This window comes from Etheostoma spectabile, unplaced genomic scaffold, assembly GCF_008692095.1.
Source record: "Etheostoma spectabile isolate EspeVRDwgs_2016 unplaced genomic scaffold, UIUC_Espe_1.0 scaffold00018310, whole genome shotgun sequence".
In the NCBI taxonomy this organism is placed as follows: domain Eukaryota; kingdom Metazoa; phylum Chordata; class Actinopteri; order Perciformes; family Percidae; genus Etheostoma; species Etheostoma spectabile.
This window is the reverse complement of record NW_022604201.1, coordinates 47,874-67,223: the sequence shown is the minus strand read 5'-3', so window position 1 is coordinate 67,223 and position 19,350 is coordinate 47,874. Positions and strand designations below refer to the sequence as shown.

Genomic DNA, 19,350 nt, shown 5'->3' with positions numbered 1-19,350 from the left:
TTTTCAGTGTTGATGGAACATGGCCTGACCCGAGGGAGTGGTCCCTTGTGGAGGTTCTGTGGCGTAGTTGGTTGAAGTGCCTGTCTAGTAAACTATGGTTAAATCCCAGCAGCGCCTTATTGGTGCTCATGTCAACCCAATCCCTGTTAAAGTACCCTGGTAGCAAAGAAAAGCATGTTACATTTACACAGACACACCAATAACATGCCCAAAAGGTGTTTATTGCCTGATAACTAACGAAATTAATTAATAAATGCACTACTTTGGCTCACTACAGTTCTGTGTCAATCAACTGCTCCATTTCACTCACCACTGAGTGAACTTTAACCAACTAAGCCACAGCACCTCTGGGGATGAACACGGCTGCACGGCTATATTGGAGGCACTCGGGTAAACAACTGAACAGAGTACAGTGCAGTATTGTGCACTTTGGATACTTTATGTGAATGTAGCCATGTCTAAACAACAGAAATTTTATTCGCTTTACATGGACACATGAATGTTATGGTACAAAACAAAACATGTCACTTTAGTGATCTAAAAAATCAGGCAATAACTGGGTTTGCACATGTTAAGTATCAGCAACCCAGGTGGTAACACTTCATACAGTGATAACCAGGCACTGCTGGGTTTGGACCCAGGATCCGTTACGAGACAGGCGCTTTAACCACTAAGCTACAGCGCCTCCTGCAACTAGTCCGTCTTGCAGAAACACATGAGCTAGTGAAAAGGGTTCCCTCCTTCCATCCATCTTTGTCCAGCAGCTCCCGCAGGGGACCTCAAACTGCCCTTTGCCGAGCCACATAAACCAGCTCCGAAGGGGATCCTGAGGCGTTCCCAGGCCAGGTTGGAGATGTACTTTTTCCACCTAGTCCTGGGTCTTCCCCGAGGCCTCCTCCCAGCTGGACGTGCCTGGACAGCTCTCTACGGAGCCCTCAGGAGGCATCCTTACCAGATGACCCAACCACCTCAGTTGTTACACGAGTACCTCCATAATGGCCAGGCATCCGTGTTCATCCCCAGAGGTGCTGTGGCTTAGTGGTTTAAGTGCCTGTCTCGTCAGCAGAAGTGCCTGGGTTAAATCCCAGCAACACTTGTTGTTGCAGAGATGACCTGTACTTGTTTTAAGTTGCCTGCTAATCAGATGTGTTGTGGCGCGGGGCATTAAGTCGACTCAGTGGTGAGGAAATGGAGCAGTTGACTGACACAGAACTGTAGTGGAGCCAAAGTAGCGCATTTATAATTAATTTCATTAGTTATCAGCAAATAGAACACCTTGTGGGCATGTTCTGGTGTTTCTGTGTAAATGTAATTTGGCAATTTCATTTGCTACAGGGTACTTTCACAGGGATTGGGTTGACATGATTGATGACCGCCAAAAGAGGTAATCTCTCCAACAAACGGTGCTGCTGAGATTTGAACCCAGGATCTCCTGTTTACTAGACAGGCACTTTAACCACTAAGCCACAGCACCTCCACGAGTAGCTACCCTGTTAAGTCTAATTTGTTCTTTAACCTTTTATAAGCTAAACATACAGTACACTAACTGGCAGTATTGGGAGTAACGGCTTAGCTCGCCTAGGCTTGGCGGATCAATCCTATCAGTCAGTCTGCAGAAGAGGTAGAAGTACCTGGCAGGTCTCTCCCTTCAGCAGTTTGAGAATGCCAGCCCACTCCTTCCCATTGGTACTGATCATCCACATTCTCATCACCCTCATAGAGCTATTGAAGCTCGGCCACCAAGTGGACCACTCCCATTTGAACCAGACTGGGGAGAACATTTCAGGGCCCAGCACGGATCAGGGAGCACAACTATGGCCGCAACAGTCCTTCTCAAGTCCACTGTCCTTCCAACATGGAGCTATTCCCGATTGGTTGAGAATCTCTAGAGCTGTGTTGCTGCCTAACAACAATGAGAAATGGTGACTAGGTCAAGAAAGACCAGGAGCAGTAAGTGTGCTTGAAGAGAGGACTACGCGTGTGGAGTTGGACAGAATACTCCACTATGCTGTAACAGTTTCCCTAACTCACCCAGCAAGGGAAAAGTACACGCATAAAAATGAAGGTAATGGGTGGACCTCGATATCTATCGGCTATAATTTAAACATACAGTTCAGATTTTTTGTTCTGCAAGCTCTCACCTTTTGCTTCTATAATTTTCCTTCATATGAGTCCGAGCCAGCGGCACTAGGAAGAGCAGCTCTACTACGGCGAGGGCGGCGACCCCCGGGGAAACTTTGGTTTCCCAGTCAGTTCCAGTAGTACAGGTGAGAAGTGGGGATAAAACGAGACTGTGGCCAGGCGTTGTTGGACGTGAGTGGAAATACATCCAACATGCTAAACGTACACCACCGCATCACCCAGACATGCCAATCACTGGAACGAGACAAAAAAACTGTCCAGCGTCTCCTCCCTACAGTGGTGTAACCAGCCTTTAGATCCAATACAAATAGGGCCAAAAAATCACTGAATCCATCAGATTTCCAATCAGGATTAACACATCACTTCAATGCCCTGTATCCACTCGTTAGAGTAAACTGGCTTCAAGTATTTGCTGTATGTACTCAAACCACGTTCAACATGCCATCCCGTCCCACGGGACTTAGAAGTGGACCGTTCCACCCCTTTAATACATGTCAATCAAGCTGAGCCTGTAAAGGCCACACAGCCTGATTAGTTAAGTGGAAACAACTGTGGGAGTGGAACATGGATGTGTAGAGATGGGCTTTCAAACAATGCACCTTGTTGACTTGTCAAAGTAGAAAAAAGCAAAGGTAGAAATAAAATGAATTATGGCTTAACTCAGTTTACATTTTGACACTGGACATAAGGCATTACAAAGTCAAGAAAGTAGATGTAACCTTTCAAGAAACCTTGTCGACCATAGACAAAAACATTCTTCAAGACTGACTATAACTTCTGTGAATTAGAAAAGCTTAGCATGTTTATTACCTTCACTCATGTTAGTTTTCCACATATCTGCTACTACACTCTGATTATATTTTCCTTCCTCAATACTCCATAAAGAAGAAAAGAATAATGATCAATGACAAAGAGCATATGAAGTGAATCATTACTCTCTCTCAAGTCAGAAACTCTAGAAATGATCCCTTGGTAAGACGGGGAAACTGCATATGATCACTGCAGGGTGATTGTCACTCAGGGTTCAGAGGGACAGAAGCTAATCGTTACGTGCTCCAGATGACTCTGAGGTGAGAAAATCTATTTAGATCTTTAAGAAGACCGATATGTAGTTTGAATTAGATTTTCAGTCACTGTTGACTCAATACTTCAGTGTCAGCCTACTTATTCTCTCCAAGAAAGCTCCAGTCCTTTCTTTGCATTAATTGGTCTCAGAATGTTGCAGGTTAACCACCACTGTTGATTATTGGGTACAAAAGCACTCAAGATATGTATATATATCATTTTTTTAAATGTCTCCAAATAATGTTAAAAGTTAGTTTTGGTCATTTTTAGTATTCGCTGGTTTATTTAGTCAATTCGGCGATGACGTCACACTGGGGAGCGAAGTCTCAGCCTGGCACTAGAACTACGGCGACTGACTGGGATGAGGAAGAGGAGGAAAAGCCAGCAGCCAAATAATTATGAACCTGCCAGATCTGAGAGGTGTAATGGGAAAATTACATTTAACCAATGATTTTATATTAATTATTCATAATAAGATCTCCAATGCCTCTTAGAGTATATGACTTCTGTATCTGTCATCTGTGTGTCTTCTCCTTGATGGGAGACAAATGGGTTTGTTATGACTCTATCACCATTTCCTTGAACAATACAAAAACCTTTGACACTCTAAGCAGTTACCTAGAACGGCGTTTATTAGGCGATGAGCCGAGTACAGCATTATCTGTATCTGTATCTGTTTACCACATGAATTATCTGTATCCGGATCCGTACTCGGACTGGGCGGGGCCTAACCCGGAAGGGGTCAGATTTAACCTGGAAGTGGGTCGTGTTCTCTTGAAATGTGCGGGGCTTTAACCGGTATGTTATTTAAGCCTGCAATTGATATGGGTTGATCAAAAATTGTTATATTTATTGCTGATTAGAAAACTATTTACATGACAGCATCGAGCTTCAGATTAATGGTGTTGTCATGGTAAATGTAAATGTGCTGTATTTATATAGCGCTTTTCCAGTCTTAACAACTGCTCAAAGCGCTTTTACATCTACAGGAAACATTCACCATTCACACACATTCATACACTGCACAGCATCCATCTATATGAATGCACTTCCATTGTTGTGAATGTGAAAACACAGGACCCCTGGAGGGAATTTCTGAATCATCAGGGGCTGTAGCTCAGTGATAGAGCGCACTTTCAGTCTCAATGCCCAGATGTATTACAGATTTGAAGTGAACATTGTACTGCCCAGAGATGGTGGTATAGTGGTGAGCATAACTGCCTTCCAAGCAGTTGACCTGGGTTCGATTCCCAGCCATCGCAGTAGCTTTCTTTGAGTCGTGTTACTTGATTTTTTTAACAAGAAGTCAGCAGAAAGGTTACTTGCCCAACCTGGTTTGATAAAATCTCTCTGAGCTGCATGATTATGGCCAAAATGATAAGGACAATTACTTTGATCAATATGGAGATCACGATTAATTATCACAATTATTTGCTGATGTTCTACTCCAAAGTGCTGGAAAGGAAGGATTCACTATTTGTTGAATCTCAGGTTAACAAAGAAGAATCTCAGCAAGGTGATTGATGGATGATTCTAGTTACTTCGCCAAGTTCAGGACAAATGCCACAGCTGTAAGACATCACATTGGTTACCTTCCAGCTATGTAATATATGCAAATGGCAGTGGTGGGACTTGAACCTACGCCTCCAGAGAGACTGGAGCCTTAATCCAGCGCCTTGGACCACTCAGCCACACTACTTGCAAATATCAGATCACCACATAGTGACAAACACAGGCACCCTAACTAATGGTATGCTTGTTAATGTTATTGGAAAAAAAAACCTTTGCAAGGAAAAAGCCAATACTTTTTTAAAAACTGCCAATATTACTATTAAAAAATGTTATCACACTTTATCATTTTTCTCTGGCATTGATTTTAGAATACTGTAACCAGCATTAAGTGAGTAGGTTTAGGTCTGTGTGAATATGGGCTGAGCATTTACCTGGGCTGAACTTGTGAACATCTTCTTTTGCATATTCACTGTAAAGAGCCATTACTCCTCCAACTGCCAACTATTGTTCTAGAGACAATAGGATATACAGTTTTAGATTGCAAGGTAACTGTCCAAGACCAAAGACTACACGGAAATACACGGAAACGACCTCTTGTAAGAGACAGCAGCAACACAGAAAAAGAGGGAGAGCAAAGATAAACTATTTGTTAAATGTGCATATAATAAGCATGAAAGATATATATCATAAGCACTAAAGTTATATTACTTTAAAACACTACTGCAAAGAAATAAGAAATAAAAGACTTATAAAAATGAATTCTCTATCAACCTCAAGTGATCAAAACAATTTGTCAAAATTTGCAGCACAGATATAAAACCACTCTTTAAAATATGTTCATGTACCATTCAAAAACAAAAGTACAATCATGATTTCTATGGTCTATTATATGGTTAAATAAAAAATGTGCATTTTCCCACAAATATGCAAAATAAATGCTTTTTCACCAGTTTCTGTAGTGTAGTGGTTATCACGTTCTCCTCACACGCAAAAGGTCCCCTGTTCGAAACAGGGTGGAAACACATTAGGTAGATAGATAAATCTCCCCATCGGGAAATAAAACCCCAGTCTTCCGTGTGAGAGGCGGAGGCGTACCATCCAAAGTTTCAGTAGTATTGTGGTTTTTGTGTTGGAACAAGTTGCACTGTTTGAAATAAGCTTTTGAGATGCAAGAACGTCTTCACTTGGGATAGCAATTGACTTCCAACGCGATAGGAGAAATCCTGAGCTTTGAGATTTGGAGGGGCTGACTTTGATTACGAATGCTTGACACTGGACTTCAATCTGCCCCAGTGGGCGCTGTAGATCACTGTTTGATGAAGCCCACAGAACAACATAATCTGGAAAGAGCAGAAGAGGAATTATAAGGTGCCCAGACTTGACACTCTCCCACCTTCTGCTGCGCCTTGTGAGGTGCTGTTCATGTCCAGTAGATATGCTTTTTCCATCGCTTGACGATATTCCCATTTAGGGTCAGGAGTTCTCCTCCCATGCTGAACACAGCCTGAGCCAAGGTCCGCTTTCCCCCTCATGATTCACCCCAGTGGAAGCTGTAGATCAATGCCTGATAAAGCCAAATGAACCACATAGTCTGCAAAGAGCATAAATGGAATTCCAAGGTGGCTAGACTTGAAACTCTCCCAACTCCTGCGGCACCTTGTGACGTTTTGTTCACGTCCAGGAGTTGTGCTCTTTCAATCGCTTGAAAATATTCCCATTTAGGATCAGGAGTTCTCCTTCCATGCTGAACACAGCTTGAGCCAAGGCCCACTTTCCCGAGTAGTCCCACGCGTTCGCCGGGACTTCCTCGAGGCCTTGCATTGGTTAGCTGGTAGAAAAATCTCCCCGTCGGGGAATCGAATCCCGATCTTCCGCGTGACAGGCGGAGATACTGTCCATTATACTAACGAGGAATGCCCAAGCTTAATATTTGGCACATCAAGAAATAGGTGGCGCTATTCCAACATTCAGACCACAGTCAATGCATGTAGAAATATTAAGGTTTACTACATATTTGCTATCATTCAAATCCATGACAAAGCATCTGTGACTGAATCTAGTTTAAAATCTCTATTTTGTAGCTTTTTGAACATTTGCAGTAAAATAAAAATGGTGCATTTTCCCACAAATATGCAAAATAAATGCTTTTCGTCAGTTTCCGTAGTGTAGTGGTTATCACGTTCGCCTAACACGCGAAAGGTCCCCTGTTCGAAACAGGGCGGAAACACATTTCTTTGTTTGTATTGACTTCGCACAATCAAACTCTGCAAAGTTAAACCCTCCATGACATTCACGGAAAAATCTCCCTGACGTGAAATCGTGGCCAGGCCTGCCGAAGTTTCCCCAGTGCAGTAGTCATCACATTCAGAGATTCAGGAGTATCCTGTCGAAAATTGATGCAGAAAAACTAGTCCACGCATTTGTTACTTCTAAGCTGGATTACTCCAGTTCTTTATTATCAGGTTGCTTAAAAGAGTCCATAAAGATTCTTCAGCTGATCCAGAATGCTGCAGCACGTGTTCTGATAGGAACCAGGAAAAGAGATCACATCTCTCCTGGTTTGGCTTCTCTGCATTGGCTTCCTGTAAAATCCAGAATAGAATTTAAAATCCTTCTTCTCACCTACAAAGCTCTTCATGTTCAAGCACCATCTTATCTTAAAGAGCTCATTGTACCTTATTACCCCACCAGAGCACTGCGCTCCCAGAATGCAGGGTTCCTTGTGGTTCCTAAAGTCTCCAAAAGTAGAATGGGAGCCAGAGTGTTCAGCTATCAAGCTCCTCACCAGGTTCCCGTTTGGGTTCAGGAGGCAGACACCATCTCCACATTTAAGAGTAGGCTTGAGACTTTCCTCTTTGATGAAGCTTATAGGTAGTTCTGGCTCAGTTTTTCCTTGCTTCTTTCGCCTAGTGCTTGCTCTTGGTGGGAATTTTCCGGTTTCTGTAAATAACATCACAGAAGATGGTCTGGACCTGCTCTTTTATGAAAAGCGCAATGAGATAAGTGTTGTTGTGATTTGGCGCTATATAAATAAAATTGAATTGAATTAAATTACCTGAACCTCAACTTCCTAGCCTCATAGTTGATGTTTTACATTCTTGGATCCGTCTTAGGTTCCTGCCGTCTGCCTACGTTCCTGGATCCTGAAGTAGGTGATCATATCGTCACTGAAAACATATCTTTGATAGCAGGATCATTCTCAATCCTTTTGTAAAACCTTTGTCTTTCTTGGAGTATATCCACTATAATACATTCTTAAAAAATGTCATATCTTTTGCTATGGTTGGGCCTCGTATCCAAACTACTCTGGCAGATGATACTAGTGTCGATTTAGCCTTGGGAAATAATTAGCAGCTGGTAGACAGATCTCCCCATCGGGAAATAAACCCCAGTCTTCCGTGTGAGAGGCGGAGGCGACCATCCAAAGTTTCAGTAGTATTGTGGTTTTTGTGTTGGAACAAGTTGCACTGTTTGAAATAAGCTTTTGAGATACAAGAACGTCTTCACTTGGGACAGCAATTGACTCCCAACCCGATGGGAGAAATCCTGAGCTTTGAGATTTGGAGGGGCTGACTTTGATTACGAATGCTTGACACTGGACTTCAATCTGCCCCAGTGGGTGCTGTAGATCACTGTTTGATGAAGCCCACAGAACAACATAATCTGGAAAGAGCAGAAGAGGAATTGTAAGGTGCCCAGACTTGACACTCTCCCACCTTCTGCTGCGCCTTGTGAGGTGCTGTTCATGTCCAGTAGATATGCTTTTTCCATCGCTTGACGATATTCCCATTTAGGGTCAGGAGTTCTCCTCCCATGCTGAACACAGCCTGAGCCAAGGCACGCTTTCCCCCTCATGATTCACCCCAGTGGAAGCTGTAGATCAATGCCTGATAAAGCCAAATGAACCACATAGTCTGCAAAGAGCATAAATGGAATTCCAAGGTGGCTAGACTTGACACTCTCCCAACTCCTGCGGCACCTTGTGACGTTTTGTTCACGTCCAGGAGTTGTGCTCTTTCAATCGCTTGAAAATATTCCCATTTAGGATCAGGAGTTCTCCTTCCATGCTGAACACAGCTTGAGCCAAGGCCCACTTTCCCGAGTAGTCCCACGCGTTCGCCGGGACTTCCTCGAGGCCTTGCATTGGTTAGCTGGTAGAAAAATCTCCCCGTCGGGGAATCGAACCCCGATCTTCCGCGTGACAGGCGGAGATACTGTCCATTATACTAACGAGGAATGCCCAAGCTTAATATTTGGCACATCAAGAAATAGGTGGCGCTATTCCAACATTCAGACCACAGTCAATGCATGTAGAAATATTAAGGTTTACTACATATTTGCTATCATTCAAATCCATGACAAAGCATCTGTGACTGAATCTAGTTTAAAATCTCTATTTTGTAGCTTTTTGAACATTTGCAGTAAAATAAAAATGGTGCATTTTCCCACAAATATGCAAAATAAATGCTTTTCGTCAGTTTCCGTAGTGTAGTGGTTATCACGTTCGCCTAACACGCGAAAGGTCCCCTGTTCGAAACAGGGCGGAAACACATTTCTTTGTTTGTATTGACTTCGCACAATCAAACTCTGCGAAGTTAAACTCTCCATGACATTCACGGAAAAATCTCCCTGACGTGAAATCGTGGCCAGGCCTGCCGAAGTTTCCCCAGTGCAGTAGTCATCACATTCAGAGATTCAGGAGTATCCTGTCGAAAATTGATGCAGAAAAACTAGTCCACGCATTTGTTACTTCTAAGCTGGATTACTCCAGTTCTTTATTATCAGGTTGCTTAAAAGAGTCCATAAAGATTCTTCAGCTGATCCAGAATGCTGCAGCACGTGTTCTGATAGGAACCAGGAAAAGAGATCACATCTCTCCTGGTTTGGCTTCTCTGCATTGGCTTCCTGTAAAATCCAGAATAGAATTTAAAATCCTTCTTCTCACCTACAAAGCTCTTCATGTTCAAGCACCATCTTATCTTAAAGAGCTCATTGTACCTTATTACCCCACCAGAGCACTGCGCTCCCAGAATGCAGGGTTCCTTGTGGTTCCTAAAGTCTCCAAAAGTAGAATGGGAGCCAGAGTGTTCAGCTATCAAGCTCCTCACCAGGTTCCCGTTTGGGTTCAGGAGGCAGACACCATCTCCACATTTAAGAGTAGGCTTGAGACTTTCCTCTTTGATGAAGCTTATAGGTAGTTCTGGCTCAGTTTTTCCTTGCTTCTTTCGCCTAGTGCTTGCTCTTGGTGGGAATTTTCCGGTTTCTGTAAATAACATCACAGAAGATGGTCTGGACCTGCTCTTTTATGAAAAGCGCAATGAGATAAGTGTTGTTGTGATTTGGCGCTATATAAATAAAATTGAATTGAATTAAATTACCTGAACCTCAACTTCCTAGCCTCATAGTTGATGTTTTACATTCTTGGATCCGTCTTAGGTTCCTGCCGTCTGCCTACGTTCCTGGATCCTGAAGTAGGTGATCATATCGTCACTGAAAACATATCTTTGATAGCAGGATCATTCTCAATCCTTTTGTAAAACCTTTGTCTTTCTTGGAGTATATCCACTATAATACATTCTTAAAAAATGTCATATCTTTTGCTATGGTTGGGCCTCGTATCCAAACTACTCTGGCAGATGATACTAGTGTCGATTTAGCCTTGGGAAATAATTAGCAGCTGGTAGACAGATCTCCCCATCGGGAAATAAACCCCAGTCTTCCGTGTGAGAGGCGGAGGCGACCATCCAAAGTTTCAGTAGTATTGTGGTTTTTGTGTTGGAACAAGTTGCACTGTTTGAAATAAGCTTTTGAGATACAAGAACGTCTTCACTTGGGACAGCAATTGACTCCCAACCCGATGGGAGAAATCCTGAGCTTTGAGATTTGGAGGGGCTGACTTTGATTACGAATGCTTGACACTGGACTTCAATCTGCCCCAGTGGGTGCTGTAGATCACTGTTTGATGAAGCCCACAGAACAACATAATCTGGAAAGAGCAGAAGAGGAATTGTAAGGTGCCCAGACTTGACACTCTCCCACCTTCTGCTGCGCCTTGTGAGGTGCTGTTCATGTCCAGTAGATATGCTTTTTCCATCGCTTGACGATATTCCCATTTAGGGTCAGGAGTTCTCCTCCCATGCTGAACACAGCCTGAGCCAAGGCACGCTTTCCCCCTCATGATTCACCCCAGTGGAAGCTGTAGATCAATGCCTGATAAAGCCAAATGAACCACATAGTCTGCAAAGAGCATAAATGGAATTCCAAGGTGGCTAGACTTGACACTCTCCCAACTCCTGCGGCACCTTGTGACGTTTTGTTCACGTCCAGGAGTTGTGCTCTTTCAATCGCTTGAAAATATTCTCATTTAGGATCAGGAGTTCTCCTTCCATGCTGAACACAGCTTGAGCCAAGGCCCACTTTCCCGAGTAGTCCCACGCGTTCGCCGGGACTTCCTCGAGGCCTTGCATCGGTTAGCTGGTAGAAAAATCTCCCCGTCAGGGAATCGAACCCCGATCTTCCGCGTGACAGGCGGAGATACTGTCCATTATACTAACGAGGAATGCCCAAGCTAAATATTTGGCACATCAAGAAATAGGTGGCGCTATTCCAACATTCAGACCACAGTCAATGCATGTAGAAATATTTAGGTTTACTACATATTTGCTATCATTCAAATCCATGACAAAGCATCTGTGACTGAATCTAGTTTAAAATCTCTATTTTGTAGCTTTTTGAACATTTGCAGTAAAATAAAAATGGTGCATTTTCCCACAAATATGCAAAATAAATGCTTTTCGTCAGTTTCCGTAGTGTAGTGGTTATCACGTTCGCCTAACACGCGAAAGGTCCCCTGTTCGAAACAGGGCGGAAACACATTTCTTTGTTTGTATTGACTTCGCACAATCAAACTCTGCGAAGTTAAACTCTCCATGACATTCACGGAAAAATCTCCCTGACGTGAAATCGTGGCCAGGCCTGCCGAAGTTTCCCCAGTGCAGTAGTCATCACATTCAGAGATTCAGGAGTATCCTGTCGAAAATTGATACAGAAAAACTAGTCCACGCATTTGTTACTTCTAAGCTGGATTACTCCAGTTCTTTATTATCAGGTTGCTTAAAAGAGTCCATAAAGATTCTTCAGCTGATCCAGAATGCTGCAGCACGTGTTCTGATAGGAACCAGGAAAAGAGATCACATCTCTCCTGGTTTGGCTTCTCTGCATTGGCTTCCTGTAAAATCCAGAATAGAATTTAAAATCCTTCTTCTCACCTACAAAGCTCTTCATGTTCAAGCACCATCTTATCTTAAAGAGCTCATTGTACCTTATTACCCCACCAGAGCACTGCGCTCCCAGAATGCAGGGTTCCTTGTGGTTCCTAAAGTCTCCAAAAGTAGAATGGGAGCCAGAGTGTTCAGCTATCAAGCTCCTCACCAGGTTCCCGTTTGGGTTCAGGAGGCAGACACCATCTCCACATTTAAGAGTAGGCTTGAGACTTTCCTCTTTGATGAAGCTTATAGGTAGTTCTGGCTCAGTTTTTCCTTGCTTCTTTCGCCTAGTGCTTGCTCTTGGTGGGAATTTTCCGGTTTCTGTAAATAACATCACAGAAGATGGTCTGGACCTGCTCTTTTATGAAAAGCGCAATGAGATAAGTGTTGTTGTGATTTGGCGCTATATAAATAAAATTGAATTGAATTAAATTACCTGAACCTCAACTTCCTAGCCTCATAGTTGATGTTTTACATTCTTGGATCCGTCTTAGGTTCCTGCCGTCTGCCTACGTTCCTGGATCCTGAAGTAGGTGATCATATCGTCACTGAAAACATATCTTTGATAGCAGGATCATTCTCAATCCTTTTGTAAAACCTTTGTCTTTCTTGGAGTATATCCACTATAATACATTCTTAAAAAATGTCATATCTTTTGCTATGGTTGGGCCTCGTATCCAAACTACTCTGGCAGATGATACTAGTGTCGATTTAGCCTTGGGAAATAATTAGCAGCTGGTAGACAGATCTCCCCATCGGGAAATAAACCCCAGTCTTCCGTGTGAGAGGCGGAGGCGACCATCCAAAGTTTCAGTAGTATTGTGGTTTTTGTGTTGGAACAAGTTGCACTGTTTGAAATAAGCTTTTGAGATACAAGAACGTCTTCACTTGGGACAGCAATTGACTCCCAACCCGATGGGAGAAATCCTGAGCTTTGAGATTTGGAGGGGCTGACTTTGATTACGAATGCTTGACACTGGACTTCAATCTGCCCCAGTGGGTGCTGTAGATCACTGTTTGATGAAGCCCACAGAACAACATAATCTGGAAAGAGCAGAAGAGGAATTGTAAGGTGCCCAGACTTGACACTCTCCCACCTTCTGCTGCGCCTTGTGAGGTGCTGTTCATGTCCAGTAGATATGCTTTTTCCATCGCTTGACGATATTCCCATTTAGGGTCAGGAGTTCTCCTCCCATGCTGAACACAGCCTGAGCCAAGGCACGCTTTCCCCCTCATGATTCACCCCAGTGGAAGCTGTAGATCAATGCCTGATAAAGTCGAACTTTCAATTCAAACTCTTTTATTCTTATCTGGCTCGTTCAGGTGATTGGTCTGCCAGTGGATTAGTTGTTGATTTGTTGTAGATCAGGTTGTAAACCATTGGCGTCTCTGGGCTGAGCTTTGTGGGTGAACTTGAAGTGTCTTCTCTCTGCAGTTTGTGTTACTGACTGACTGAGCACCTCCATGTCTTACCAGGTGCTCCTAATCAGTGATGACTGATCAGGTGCACAGCAGCTGTTCAGGTGCACTGCTGCTGGTGCACTCTGGGAAGTGAAGTTCTATGGGGCAATTTTCTTAAAATGAGATTCAGCTTAACACCTCCCACTTGAGCTCCTGGTTTCTCACAAGCCAGAGAGGTCACTCAAACCCTTCATACTTCTGTTTGTTCTTCAGTGGGAAGTAAGATGACAAGACGTCGAACATCTCTGTGAAGAATTGTGGCTGGGATTTTAGTTCGAAGGCTCTTGGTTCTTTCACTGTTTGCTCTTGTGGTGTGAACAGGATAGCTGGGAACAGTCTTCACAAGCACATCTCTTACGATGCCTTTGTTGTCAGCATTGACATCAACCACTCTAGCCAGCCTGTACTGTCCTCTCAGGGCATTTTGGTCAGCTAACCAGACCACATCTCCAACGGCAACATTTCGTTCTTTGGTGTGCCATTTGTTCCTTATGAACAAATTAGGTCCAGCCAATTGGCTCCACTTCTTCCAGAAATTGCTCACCTCTGCTTCAATACGTTTTAGTCTTTTGTAAGGGTAGCCGTCAAACTGAAAATCTCCAGTGTCACCCTTTAGATTGGCACGTCCCAAAAGCAGAGAATTCGGGGTGATGTACTCTACACAGTCTTCTCTGCTTTGAGTTCTTGCATCGATGGGTCTCTCATTCGCAAGGTTGGCTGCCATGTAGAGAAAGGTTTGGAATTCTCCCCATGTGAAAACACCATCTCCACCGAGGTTACTCAATGCCCGCTTTACTATCTTGACAGCTGCTTCTGCTGCACCATTCCTATGGGGAGAGTCAGCAGGGTGGATCATCCACGACCATTCTGTACCATGCTTGGCAGCTTTGTCCTCAAGTTCAGACTTGTTTAGTTGGTTGAGGAATTTGTGAAGCTTCTCCAGCGCAGGTCTGGCTCCCACAAAGTTTGTGCCAGGGTCTGACCAGAGTTTCCTGGGATGTCCTCTCAGTGAAGTGAACCTTTGATAGGCTAGCAGAAATCCTTCAGATGACATGTCACTCACCACTTCTGTGTGTATGGCTCGGGAAGCCATACAGCAGAAGACTATCCCCCATACTCTGAGTCTAGTTCTCTTCTTGACCTCATCTTTTACTTCATAAGGGCCGAACAGGTCCATGGTTGTGAATTCAAAAGGTGCAGCTGGACCTGTTCGCTCTGGAGGCAGGTCAGCCATGATTTGTTGACACAGTTTTGCCTTGTTTTTCCTGCAGACCACACAGCTGTCTACAATTTTCTTAGCAAGTCTACGGCCTTTTATTACCCAGGCTTTCTTCCTCATCCGGAGAAGGGTTCCTGCCACTCCCTCGTGATTTGCTTTGTGGGATTCCCGTGCCAGCAGTGTAGACACCCATGCTTCAAATGGTAAAACTGGCACTGTGCTCTTATCTTCATTGAACGTCTGAATCCTACCTCCGCAAACTAGCAGTCCAGAGTTTGAATCTTTGTATACCGCCAATCTGCTAAGAGTCGTGTCTGAGAAAACTGTACTGTCCTGAGCTGCGAGGAAGAGGTCTGTTAGTGCATCTTCCTGGTCTTTGACAGTAATCACAGATTGCTTGGGTGATCTTACCTCCCACTCTGACTGTTTAGGGGCCTTATACTTCCTCTTTAGCCACTGCTTGGCAGCTAGACAAACCCAGGCAACGACTCTCACCAGTTGGGACAGGCTACTAAATCTTCTTACTTCCACAAGATCTTTAACCCAGCCAGTGGGTCTCCGTCCTAGAAGAGTTGGGTTAATTCCCTCTTGAGATTCACTCTTTGGACTTTCCTGAGTGCCTTCCTGCTGACTCCTTCTTGCTTGAGCTCTTCTTAATGCACACGAGAATGCCTTCCTCTGGAGCCTGTTTACACTCTCCCTGGCCTGAGCTGCAACCTCACCAGCTGATTTTATAGGCCACTCCTCCACTGGCAACTTCAGGAAATCCGGTCCAGTTTGCCATGTGGAATTTTCCTCCAAATCTCCAGGAGCGCCCCCTCTTGTTATGATGTCAGCTATGTTTAGATCTCCACGGATCCACCACCAGTCTTGCATTAGTCCAGCCTTCTGGATTTCTCCCACTCTATTTGCGAAGAAGGTTTTGTACCCATAACTGACTCTTTGAATGGCTCCCAAGACAGTTTGACTGTCAAGTAGATGGAACCATCTCTCAATCTTCATTTGAGCATGTTTTTCCACATACTTTCTGATCCTGGCTGCAAAGACAGCACCACACATTTCAGCTTTTACAGCTTCTCCCTTTTGATCTAGGGGTGTCAGTTTGGCTTTTGATTCAACTAAACGAACCTCAGTGCCTTGATTCGTCTCCCATCGTAAGTACATCACAGCGCCATAGGCTTTGTCACTTCCATCTGAGAACGTAATGCCCCAAGGTTTCCCTTCCCAGCCAGCTGGTGTGAGGCTTCTGTGGAATCTCACCTGTCCAAGCTGCACATATTCTTCGAAAAGCTGTATGGCTTCTTCTCTGAGGCCTTCTGAGAGAGGTTGGTCCCAGGTTTCTTGGGTTAGTTTTCCACCCCCTCCCTCCTGAAATGCTTTTCTGACAAGAATCGCTCCTTTCTGTTTGGCAGGTGTAACTAAGCCAATTGGGTCGTACAGTCCAGCCACTTGGCTTAAGAGAGCCCTCCTAGTCAGTGGTTTAGGTGTCCCAGTTCTCACCTCCTCTTTGAGAAGATCTTTTCCAACTCTCATCTTCTTTTTCCTTCTGGAAAAGTTAACTGAGGTTAACATGTACAACTTGTCTTCATCCGCTTGGTAGCCAATACCCAAGGCTTTGTTGTCTACGCCCCTCATTTGATTTGGAAGAATCAAGGTTCTGCTTTGTATCTCTGTTAGGACATCTGTCTCATTTCCTTGCCTCCCACTTTGCCCTGACCGGACCCATGGTTTGAGGAAGAAACCTCCAGCTTTCAAGATCTCTTCCACATTTGCTGTGATCTTGTTAAGTTTACTTAAGTCATTTTGGGAGGTTAAGAGGTCATCCACATAACTGTCCTCTTCAATGACTCTACGTTCATCCTCCAAGTGGAGAAAGTTGGGCAGGCTTGCTGTTTCCCTCATAGCCAACTGAGCAATGCAACCAGCAGGTCTGTCCCCCATGTTGACTCTTGTAATTGCATATTCACGTATCTCTTCATCTGGGTTGTCCCTCCAGAGGAACCTGTGAAGATGCTTCTCACGCTCCTCCAGCCATACAGAGTTGTACATCTTTTTGATGTCTCCTAGAGCTGCATACGTCCCTTCTCTGAACCTCAGCAGGACAGCTCTGATAGGGTTGAGGACGTCTGGTCCCTTCAGAAGAAGATCATTCATACACACACCTTTGTATTTCTGGCTGCTATTCCATACAATACGAACTGGTGTTGTCATAGAATGAGGATTTGGTGCCACCAGGTGGCTCACGTACCACACTGGTCCGTTCCACTCGTCCATGATTTTGTTGGTGAGTTTTATGGCTACGCCTCGTTCGACCATTTCGTGGATCTGGGTAGCATATGCAACTTTCCAGTCTGGCTCTCTGCTTAGTTGTTTTTCCATCCTTAAGAAACAAGCTTGGATTGCACCTTTGTTGTTTGGGAGAGAAGCAGGATCTACCGTCCAAGGATACTTTGCATCCCAATGCAGAGCTGGTGTGTGAGCATCACCCTTCTTGTAGGTGAGGCCTCCTTTAATTACCTCTAGCTCTCGCTCCTCTGCCAGGGTCATTTCTTTTCCTCCTGGTGGACAGTTTCCACATCGGCATCCTCCACATCTTGGCTCACATGCAGCTCCGATGCTGTCCCAGCGCCACCACTCCAGAAACTCACGATTACTGGCAGCTGCAAATCTGGTCTTAGCCACATCCTCCTGCTGTAGCTGGGCTTTGTCAGTAGTAGGACTTATGATCTCTTGGTATTTGACAGCAGCTGTCCTCATGGAGCGAGCAAAGTGTGTCTTTGACTCATATACTGCAACTTCCACCTCTTCAAATAGATCGGGATGTGCTCCACCCACCGTCTTCCCCAATGGGCCCTCCCACAAGACGAGGTCTCCAATGATTTTTATTCTCTGTGGAGCGAGTCTTCCCTCTCTGTGGCTAATCAGAAGTTCAACCTCTTCTGGTCTTTCCAATTCTTCAAGTTTGACTTCCGGGAAAAACGTTTTCAACTTTTCTGGTTTAATTACTTGGTGTACTCTGGCGATTTCGTCCAAGCCGTAGCAGACCATTTCATGAGCTCTCTCTGTTCCTTTAGGTGTCTTGACTCTAACTTTCAGGAGATACCTTTGTGTTCTCACCTTCATGGTCATACCACCAACTCCATGCACAACTAAGGTTATCGTCTCATGTCTTAACCTCAGTCTTTCTGCAGCCTTATGGGTTATGTAGTTTGTATCTGAAGCGAGGTCAATTAAAGTCCCTATCTTCTGCCCTGCATTTGCAGTGACTTGCATCAACATCATAATGACAGGAAGTTCAGGGAGTCCATTTCTTTGCAGTAGCTCAGACTGGCCTGAAGCATCGAATGTCCCTGCGATTTTGCTGGTGTTGGTGAAAGCCTTTCTGCATCGATCTGCCATTTCTGGAGAAAGTTCAGACAAGAATCCCTCTTGTTCCTCTGTTAGTTTGCTTTCACCTTTGCTGTTTCTTGCACTCTCTCTCTTTTCACCTCTTCTGACTTCTCCTTTTGGGCAGAGGAAAAAATGGTGGTCCGGGGCACCACCTTCCCTTTTACAGTCTTCATTTCTGCATAAGAAAGTGTCTCTGCAGTATCCATCTGCATCATGGCATCCGAGACATTTTCTGCATGCTCCTAGCTTTCTCAGTACAGCCTTCTTTTCAGGTAGCTTAAGTTTTTTGAACTTTCTACAGAAGAAAATCTTGTTGTTGTGCCCACTTTCACCACAGACACCACACACCTCACCGAAGTCTCCTTTCTTTGTGGTTCTTGTTGAGGCAGTCTTTCTGTCATACTTCTTCTCTGACCAATCTGATTTATCCAACTTCTCCACAGTTCTGAGCTGTTCAAGTCTCTCTAGTATTTCTTCTTGACTCTTCAGGAACTTCAAGAGCATGTCAAAGTGGTTGTCTGATGTGACGTTGTTTCTGGGTTCGACCATGAACATCACCCAGTCTCTTTTAATAAAGTCAGGCAACTTGCTTTCAATGGTTTTAATTACCAGTGGGTTCTTTATAGCTCCAGAGTTTCCTAACTCTGTGAGGTCTGCCAGGGCCTTCTCCACTGTCTGTATGAGGTCAATGACTTTTCTTGGCTGGTTCCCTTTCACATGTGGCATCTTCTCAAGCTCTTCAAGGATTTCCACTATGATGGTTGATTTGTTGCCATATCTGTTCTCCAGGACTCTGAACATGTCATTAGCAGTGGTGTAGGTTGAAAGTCTGAGGTCTCTTGAGATTTTGTCATCCACACTCTCCAAAAGTTGAATTTTCTTCACTTCAGTTGATCCGGATGGCTCTCCCTGCTTCTGCAGGCTTTCCCAGTCTTTCCTCCATCTGTGATATTCTCTCTTGGTTCCATTGAAGATAGGTAGAGAGGTTGGCTTGATTCTTAATATTGGTGTGGCTGTTGCCGATTGGGGTAATGGTTTCACTCCTGTGCCTTGCACATTGATGGTCCGTGCAGTGACAAATTCCACTTTCCTTAACTCAAGCCTGTTGTGAAATGCTCGTACATCCTTGACTCTTCCATCTAATTCCTCCTTTAATTCAACAGGGATCCATCTCTCCCATGTTAACATTGCTGAGATGGCCTCTTTTCTTCTGTTTTCCAAGAGAGCGAGGTGCACTTCAAAGCCCTCTAAATTGGCACTTTCCACAGGTACATCAGCCGCTTTCTCATTGGCTTT

General features: G+C 44.3%; 7 non-coding genes across 7 annotated transcripts; 4 read left to right on the top strand and 3 right to left on the bottom strand.

Annotated features, from left to right (window-relative positions):
- Positions 1 to 1,401: 1,401 nt before the first annotated feature.
- Positions 1,402 to 1,474, bottom strand: trnat-agu (transfer RNA threonine (anticodon AGU)). The gene has a single exon. It is a non-coding gene; the product is annotated as a tRNA-Thr (tRNA).
- Positions 1,475 to 5,668: 4,194 nt separating this feature from the next.
- On the top strand, positions 5,669 to 5,741 carry trnav-cac (transfer RNA valine (anticodon CAC)). Its single transcript has one exon. It is a non-coding gene; the product is annotated as a tRNA-Val (tRNA).
- Positions 5,742 to 6,873: 1,132 nt separating this feature from the next.
- Positions 6,874 to 6,946, top strand: trnav-aac (transfer RNA valine (anticodon AAC)). The gene has a single exon. It is a non-coding gene; the product is annotated as a tRNA-Val (tRNA).
- A 1,937-nt stretch (positions 6,947 to 8,883) lies between these two features.
- On the bottom strand, positions 8,884 to 8,955 carry trnad-guc (transfer RNA aspartic acid (anticodon GUC)). The gene has a single exon. It is a non-coding gene; the product is annotated as a tRNA-Asp (tRNA).
- A 241-nt stretch (positions 8,956 to 9,196) lies between these two features.
- On the top strand, positions 9,197 to 9,269 carry trnav-aac (transfer RNA valine (anticodon AAC)). Its single transcript has one exon. It is a non-coding gene; the product is annotated as a tRNA-Val (tRNA).
- A 1,937-nt stretch (positions 9,270 to 11,206) lies between these two features.
- On the bottom strand, positions 11,207 to 11,278 carry trnad-guc (transfer RNA aspartic acid (anticodon GUC)). The gene has a single exon. It is a non-coding gene; the product is annotated as a tRNA-Asp (tRNA).
- Positions 11,279 to 11,519: 241 nt separating this feature from the next.
- trnav-aac (transfer RNA valine (anticodon AAC)) lies at positions 11,520 to 11,592 on the top strand. Its single transcript has one exon. It is a non-coding gene; the product is annotated as a tRNA-Val (tRNA).
- The last annotated feature ends 7,758 nt before the right edge of the window (positions 11,593 to 19,350 follow it).